The following is an 8,587-nucleotide window of genomic DNA, read 5'->3' on the forward strand; positions in this document are numbered from 1 at the left end:
ATTATGGTAATAAAAATAATAACTATAATAATAATGATAATAATAATGATAATAATAATAATAATAATAATAATAATAATAATAATAATAATAATAATAATGATAATGATTATCATAATAATAGTACTACTACTACTACTACCACTACTATTACTACTAATACTACTACTATTACTAATAAAAATAATAATAATAAAAATAATTATAACTAGTAGTAGTAGTAGTAGTAGTAGTAGTAGTAGTAGCAGTAGTAGCAGTAATAGTAGCTATAGCATAGATAATTTACTCCCAGCGTGACCTAATAGCACTAGTTCAAGGGGTGCTGTGAACCTTCTATTAAAGCTGTTGTGATCTCGCTGACCGTTTCTCTCTTTGTGTCTCACAACACAAAGGGACAGTCACAGTCTCCCTTATAAAGACAACTCTCCTACTTCACTCAAAACTACACGCACCTACCACACGGACACACTTCACTCAAAATTCAAAATTAGAAAATGACGACTCTAAACCCAGCCTCGGAGTCCCCTTCTAGGGAGGGGATCAGAAATGTCCTCAGGTCAAACTCATTCTTGACGACGACTCCAATGGCTTGACACTTCCCTCAACTTTTTCTACATTAACTTCTGCCACATTCGTGGTCTTAGATCTGATTTTCAATCAGTGGAACACCTACTCTTCTCCACTAAACCTCATCTTTTCTTCACCGAAACACAGCCGTCTGAAGCAATTTCTCAGTTCCCTTTTACTTTCTCTGTTCTCATTTTCGTTCCAAAGGTGGATGTTGAAGCTATGTGCGGAATAACTTACCTTGCTCTCGTGCCAACGTTCTTGAATCTTCCGAATTTTCCACCATATGTCTTACACTCAACAGTCCAACTCTAACTAAATTTATCTGTGCTGTCTATCTCTCCTCTAACTCCCCTGACTATCGTAAATTCTTTGACAATTTAACTTCCAAAGTGGGGCACATTCTGTCCCTCTACCCTTTTGCAGAGATCTCCGTCCTTGGAGATTTCAATGTGTACCATCAGCTTTGGCTCTCCTCTCCCTTCCTGATGAACTAGCCTTCAATCATCTTGGTGAACTATCCTTCATCTTTATTATCCTACACATGACCTAGAGCAACTGGCGCAACTCCATACTCGTATTTCTGACCGTCTTGGAGACACGCCCAACATTGTTGATCTCTTCCATACCTCTAACCCTTCTGCTTATAATGTTACCCTATCATCTCCGTTGGGTTCTTCCTCCGATCATAATCTCATTTCCGCATCTTGTCCTATTTCACCAATCCCTCCCCAGGATTCCCCTAACAGGAGGCGTATATGGCGTTTTGCCTGTGACATTTGTAGGACCTGAGGAGGTATTATACTGATTTTCCTTGGAATGATTACTGTTTCCGTGTCAGAGACCCATCTCTTTGCGGTGAACGCATAACAGAGGTTGCCCACAAAAGGTACTTGAGCTATCCATCATCTGAATGTTATGCACTTTATATTTCTGCCCGAAACCATGCGAAGTCTGTTCTTGAATTTGCCAAACACTCCTTCACAAATAGAAAATGTCAAAAATTTTTCAAACACAAGCACCAATCAAGACTTCTGGCATCTTGCCAAAAGCATCTCCAATAACTTTACTTCTTCATCTTTCCCTCCTTTATTTCATCCTAATGGCACCATTTCCATCTCTTCTGTTTATAAAGCTGAACTCTTCTCTCAAACCTTTATTAACAACTCCACCTTGGATTACTCTGGGCATGTCTCTCCCTCTCCTCCTCCCTCTGACTATGTCATGTCTTCATTATTTTTTTTTTCTTTCCTTCCATGCCCTCGCTGGCCTAAAACCTCGGAAGGCTTATAGACCTGATGGGGTCCCTCCTATTGTTCTCAAAAACTCTGCTTCTGTGTTTGCACCTTGCCTTGCCAAACTCTTTCAATTTGTCTGTCAACTTCTACCTGTCCTTCTTACTGGAAGTTTGCCTATATTCAGCCTGTTCTTCAAAAGGCTAAGCCCTCTAACTACTGTCCTATATTTTTAATTTCTTCCTTCTCTAAAGATTTTTTTTGATCTGTCGTGAATAGGAAGACATCAAAAGCTTTTGAAAGAGTCTGGCATAAAGCGTTGATCTCCAAACTGCCCTCCTACGGTTTCTATCTTTCTCTCTGCAACTTTATCTCAAGTTTCCTTTCCGACCGTTCTATTGCCGCTGTGGTAGACGGCCACTGTTCTCTTAAATCTATTAATAGTGGTGTTTATATATATATATATATATATATATATATATATATATATATATATATATATATATATATATATATATATATATATATATATATATATATATATATATATATATATATATATATATATATATATATATATATATATATATATATATATATATATATATATATATATATATATATATATATATATATATATATATATATATATATATATATATATATATATATATATATATATATATATATATATATATATATATATATATATATATATATATATATATATATATATATATATATATACGTCAATGGGGATATACACATTAACGATACAGTGATTAACCGTTACAGGCACTTGTCATTAACGTTAATAAACACTATCATTATGAGGCACGAAATAAATATATATATATATATATATATATATATATATATATATATATATATATATATATATATATATATATATATATATATATATATATATATATATATATATATATATATATATATATATATACATATATATTTGCATAATTTTTTTTTTCGTGCTTCATAGTGATAGTGTTTTATTAACGTTAATGACCATGGGTGCCCTTCCCAATAACGGTTAATCGCTTGTATCCATTAACGTTAATGCACTCATTGACGTTAATATCGATATATATATATATATATATATATATATATATATATATATATATATATATATATATATATATATATATATATATATATATATATATATATATATATATATAACATATATCATATATAGTACATATATATTTATAAATATGTATAAATATTTTGTTTCATAGAGATAATGGTACATAACGTTAACGAACCATGATTAGTCACTGGCAGGGCACTCGTCCATTAACGTTAATGTACCATTATCGCTATTGGGCACAATATATATATATATATATATATATATATATATATATATATATATATATATATATATATATATATATATATATATATATATATTGTGTCGTGCTCAATAGCGATAATGGTACATTAACGTTAATGGACAAGGGTGCCCTGCCCAGTGACGGCTAATCGCATGGTTCGTTTAACGTTAATGTACCATTATCTCTATGGGGCACAAAATATTTATACATATTTTATAAATATATATGTATACATATATATTTATAAAATATGTATATTTACTTATATATATATATATATATATATATATATATATATATATATATATATATATATATATATATATATATATATATATATATATATATATACATATTTGTTATGGTTTATAAAACTCCACAAAGATGCCGTCTTAGTTAGGAAAAGTACTTAACCTACGAGACTTAAGCGCTAAGAATCTTTCCTAGCAGGATGCTTTGTTAAGTAACCGTCTTTAGGCGCTTACATCGCTAACCGCTAACATGAGCAGACGTTATGTAATGTTTTTTGAGGAATTTCGCAAGAAACGGGTGAAAATACGTAAAAATTATATTCTAAATAAAAAAAATATTTATCTAGTTAGTTTTCAACAATCACCTCTTCATTTTAACCTTGATAATTGAAGGTATAAATTTACCACCACTGTTGTCATCTTGTCAAAACAACAATCATTTGGCGCCAACTTCGACTGCACACCATGGCTACTCAAGAGACTCAAGACAAGAAGAGGAACAGGAAGACGAACTGGACGCCTTCATCTGGCCCACCTATACAAAATTCTCGCAAAAATACTCCGGAGCGACTTCTCCACAGCTGGCTGCTCTAAGGAAGCCAGAAATGCTGCTTGAGGAGCAATAGTGCGGAGGTGTCTGCCGTGTCAGACATTCTCCGCACTGAGGAGTGCCAGAAACATTGGCATATTATAAAATCTGAGGCAAGACGGAACACCCGCAAGCAGAGAGAAGCCATGACTGCCACAGGTAAGAGTTATTAATTTGGGAGCTAATTTTTGTTATATTTGTGTGTGAGTTGCAGCAAGATTTTAATATTTTTGAGCTTGATAGAAATTTCAGTTTTACCCTAACAAAAGATATGATTTATCTTATTATTCCTTTTAAGCACTGAATAGGTAAGGCAATTTCACTTAAAGAAAAGTATTTATTTATGGTTATTTATTTTTTGCAAGGAAGCTTACTAGTAATTTGAGTAAATACTAAGTTTCAGCAGGTCTACTGTTAAGGTCACTTGAGATTTAGATCATGGAACCTAACCACTTTAAGGAATAAATTTCAGTAAACTGTTCCTGTTTTAAGTTTGGAAGCAACAACATTGAAAGTTTTGTACTAGTGATTAATATATTAAAGTGCCAGCCATTTCCTGCATTTTTTTTTTTTTTTTTTTTGTGAAGTGGATGCATTTATTGCACACACTAATTATGATGCAGTGTCTACCTCTGACAAATAATATTACTCCAACCACACATCTGAGTTACGTATGTTATGTGAAAACACGTTCTTTATAAATTATTTATTTGTATTTGCAATTCATTAGCAATAAGATTATATTATTCTTTCCAGATGGTGGACCTCCTGCCAACCCTCCTCTCTCCCAGCACAATGAGTTAATCTTTGAGATTTTGGACCCTAAGAATGTCTCTATTCATGGGTGTACCAATAAGGCAAGCATCATTGAATGCACCTTCCTTAACAAAGGATAAGCCACTTGTAGATATAGCAATATTAGGCCATAATGTTGTCTCAAATGTCTGCAATCCAAAATACTCGTTCCCATTTAGTTTACAACTTAGAGTTAAACACAATGGTAAATTTGTTATCTAGTGTTGAGAAAATTTTTTTTTTTTTTTATTCTTTAACCAAACAGCTAAAACAGTAATAAGAAAAGAAAAAAAACTAATAAAGTTAACTTAATTCCTATCCCTTCTCCCCCCTCATAAATATGGTGTTGTAGTGGGTGAATGTGTTAATGATAACGAGTCTTAGGGATTTACAGTTTCTTAGACATGGGCTTCCTTCAAACAGAATAGGATTTAAGTCAAACACATTGTACCCTTAGCTAGATTTACTGGTTTCTGTTACTTTTGTCCTTAGCAATAAAACCAAAAACATTATCAGCTTAGTTTCTGAAGTTAGAACTAATGATGCCAGCAGTGTGCAGGCAGCAGATGATGCTGGGGAAGTGGCAGAGGCAGCCCAACAGAGAGAAGTGGTGACCGAGGCAGTGGGTGTTGAGGAGGAGGCACCTGCCACACCACTTGCAGCACCAACAGGGGCCAGACTTGCCTGGTACATCACTGGTGTTTGTGGATGAGGAGGAGATCATCCACCTGCAGAAGAAAAGGAAGCTTGAGCTTGCACTCCTTGAAGAATCTATAATGGCTCAGGAAAGGAAGCAAGAAGCAGAACAGGCTAAGTACATGTACTACACACAAAAACTAGAGTACCAGAAACAAACAAATAAAAAATAGTAATAAAGATATAAATAATGTACTATTTGTTTTGTTTGTAACCACTCAACCAAATATTAGTGTTAACACAAAATTAACTGCAGTTTCTATATGCTCAACCTACAATCTACTTACTTCAGGTATGGAGAGAGAGAGAGAGAGAAAAAAAAAAAACTACTTACATGAGAATAACACCAATCTCAGCAGTCATGACACTGGTGTCTCATCACTCATCAATGCTGTAAAAGAAAGACATTGATTTACTGCTTGATGTTGTATCACATATATATATATATATATATATATATATATATATATATATATATATATATATATATATATATATATATATATATATATATATATATATATATATATATATATATATATATATATATATATATATATATATATATATATATATAAAACTACAGAACAATTGATAATGTAGTCAATGCCACACTCATAAAAATCAGTGAAAAATAATTAAGAAAGAATCATTTAAGTTAGTTGTGAAAGTGTGTTAATTATTTTTTTAGATGTTGCTGAGATACACATTCATCATAACCCATTTAAATATTGTAAGGCTGAACAGTGATACTGTGGTATCTGTGAAGAACTCTATCTTTTCAATAGTGGGTGACTGGCAGAGAGTGAGGCAAGGAAGATGAAATCACCAACATAACAGTGCACACACAACAAAACAAGACATATAAATATAAATAACAAAGTGACAGAGGAAAAACTGAAGAATGCTACTATAATCAGCATTATGGGTTGTGTTACTTACTTGAAGTGAAGCACAACAAATTCATCCCTGTAAAGGATTACTTCATGGCGACTTTGAACTTTCTGTGCTAGGAGTCGCTCCTCGTTGCCTCCATCCTCGGCTGCAGCAAGATGTTCTTCTTCCTCAGGAAGAATGATGTTTCTTGCTTTGCAGATGTTGTGCAGCAGTGCACAAACCTCTACAATTTGGCAGACCTTGGATGGAGGACCAACTCGGATCTCACTGTGTAGCATGTGAAAATGTCGCTTCAGCTGCCCGATGCCTCTCAACAACGCTGCGGGTTTTCTTGTGGGCCCTGAAATTAATATAGATTTCAATCTTACAATGCAGTACTTGAAATTGGTATGATGCATTAATTTAATTTCTGCAAACATTTAGGTTATGTCATGTATAAGGTTAAGTTAAGATTCATTGTATGATAATGATTTGTGACATGATAGCTTAAACATTATGAAACATAAAAAAAAATCTCTAGTATAACATTGGTTAGGTTAATATATTCACATGAAAACTTAGAATAAAAAAGAAGAAACTCTTAAATATTTGGAAATTTTCATGAAATTTACTTGTTGTATTGGTGATTCAACCAACACACTTTACATAATTATAGCCCTCTGCAGGGTCTACATTTTACTTTATGGAGCATTTCTAGCCCCATTTTACCTTATCAGATATTAATGATACGTATACTTTTTGGGGGATCCAGAGGGGGCAAAGCTCCCCAGGTAGGAGGTTACACAATGTTAAATTACTTTACCTTATCAGTTGTTCTGGTCAAGTTTCAAAATGTTAAGTTACTCCTTAATGGGGGATGATGTCAACCCAATGAGGAGGTTACAAAATGTTAGGTTAGGTTACTTCATCTTATGGAGAAATCCAGTAAGGTTGGGGGGAGGGTCAAGATTGTGTGAAACTGCAATAATATTTCAAAAATACCTAATTCATTAATTTAGCACTTTATATTAGTTTATATGAAAAGTGTAACTATGGGAGGTAAATAATTAGTTTTGTGTGATGTGGGATAATTAATTAGATAACTTTTATCTAAATTTTACTACTCAGTAGCTTACCTGTTATAAGAAGACTGTGCTCCAGGCTGTGGTCTGAGGTATGGAGTCAGTAGCCACTTCTTGCTGGGATAGTCACTATCTCCCTGTAAGTGACACCCAGCTGGGACGATGCCGTTGTCAAATATCGTGCAGAGTCCACTTTGAACAAGTATTCTTGCATCGTGAACCGATCCCGGCCACTTTGCAACCACATCAATAATGTGGTATCAAGCATCAAACACAAACTGCACGTTGATGCTGTAGTATCTCTTCCTGTTGACAAACTCTACCTTATACTCTCTAGGAGCCACAATCATTACGTGCGTTCCATCAATGCCACCGATCACTTCAGGGAAGCCAGCAATCTGCAGAAACTCCTCCTTCCTCCACTGAGTTTCCAGTTGGGTGACTAAAATCTTATGAATTAAGAGAGGATGGCATTGTATCACTGTATCACTGATGATCCTGCTGATGGTCTGTTGTGAGGGCCCCAAGTCATCAGTGCTGCACTGCTGCATCTTTCCTATAGCGAGGTACCGCAGTGAAGATAACTTGCATCTCGGGGAGAGAGGCCTTGTTCCTTGCAGTTGGTCTCTTCAGCCTTTCCCGCACCAAATTTGTCACGAAAATGATACCAGCAGGATCCTGCCAATACCTCTTCACCAGCTCACGGTCATCTAGCTCATTCAGGACGTCCTTCCTCTCACGAAACGACCGTCTCTGTCGCAGGTGGTGGCGGTGCGGTCCCCCTCGAGCGGCCATGTTTACTTTTAGGATGAAATCTTAGGAGCGCGTCTTACTGCTAAAACACCTCGGGAGGTGTTTTAGCAGTAAGACGCATCTTTAGGGCTTAGGATGCCGTCTTAAGGATTTAAGACTCGAATTCCGCCATTTTTGTGATTTAGGACGACTTCTTACCGTTAGGACGTCATCTTAGTGTTTATAAGTACGGCTGTGCCTTCTTGAGGAAGACCGGCTCACTACCACGCCTGTGACTATCCCAGGACTCATAAGGATCTCACACAGGACTATCCCAGAGCTCATAAGGATCCAAAGATCTTTGTGGCCTCTTTTGGATCCTTATGAGCCCTGGGGTAGT

At 34.8% G+C, this 8,587-nt stretch overlaps 2 long non-coding RNA genes across 2 annotated transcripts; one reads left to right on the forward strand and one right to left on the reverse strand.

Annotated features, from left to right (window-relative positions):
- The first annotated feature begins 4,030 nt into the window (after window positions 1–4,030).
- LOC123509229 lies at window positions 4,031–5,692 on the forward strand. Its single transcript, XR_006676172.1, has 2 exons — window positions 4,031–4,165; window positions 4,763–5,692. It is a non-coding gene; the product is annotated as an uncharacterized LOC123509229 (long non-coding RNA).
- On the reverse strand, window positions 5,250–7,894 carry LOC123509222. Its single transcript, XR_006676171.1, has 4 exons — window positions 7,510–7,894; window positions 6,440–6,734; window positions 5,832–5,888; window positions 5,250–5,529 (listed from the first exon to the last, which is right to left on the reverse strand). It is a non-coding gene; the product is annotated as an uncharacterized LOC123509222 (long non-coding RNA).
- Window positions 7,895–8,587: the final 693 nt, after the last annotated feature.

This window comes from Portunus trituberculatus, chromosome 3 (genome assembly GCF_017591435.1).
Source record: "Portunus trituberculatus isolate SZX2019 chromosome 3, ASM1759143v1, whole genome shotgun sequence".
NCBI lineage: Eukaryota > Metazoa > Arthropoda > Malacostraca > Decapoda > Portunidae > Portunus > Portunus trituberculatus.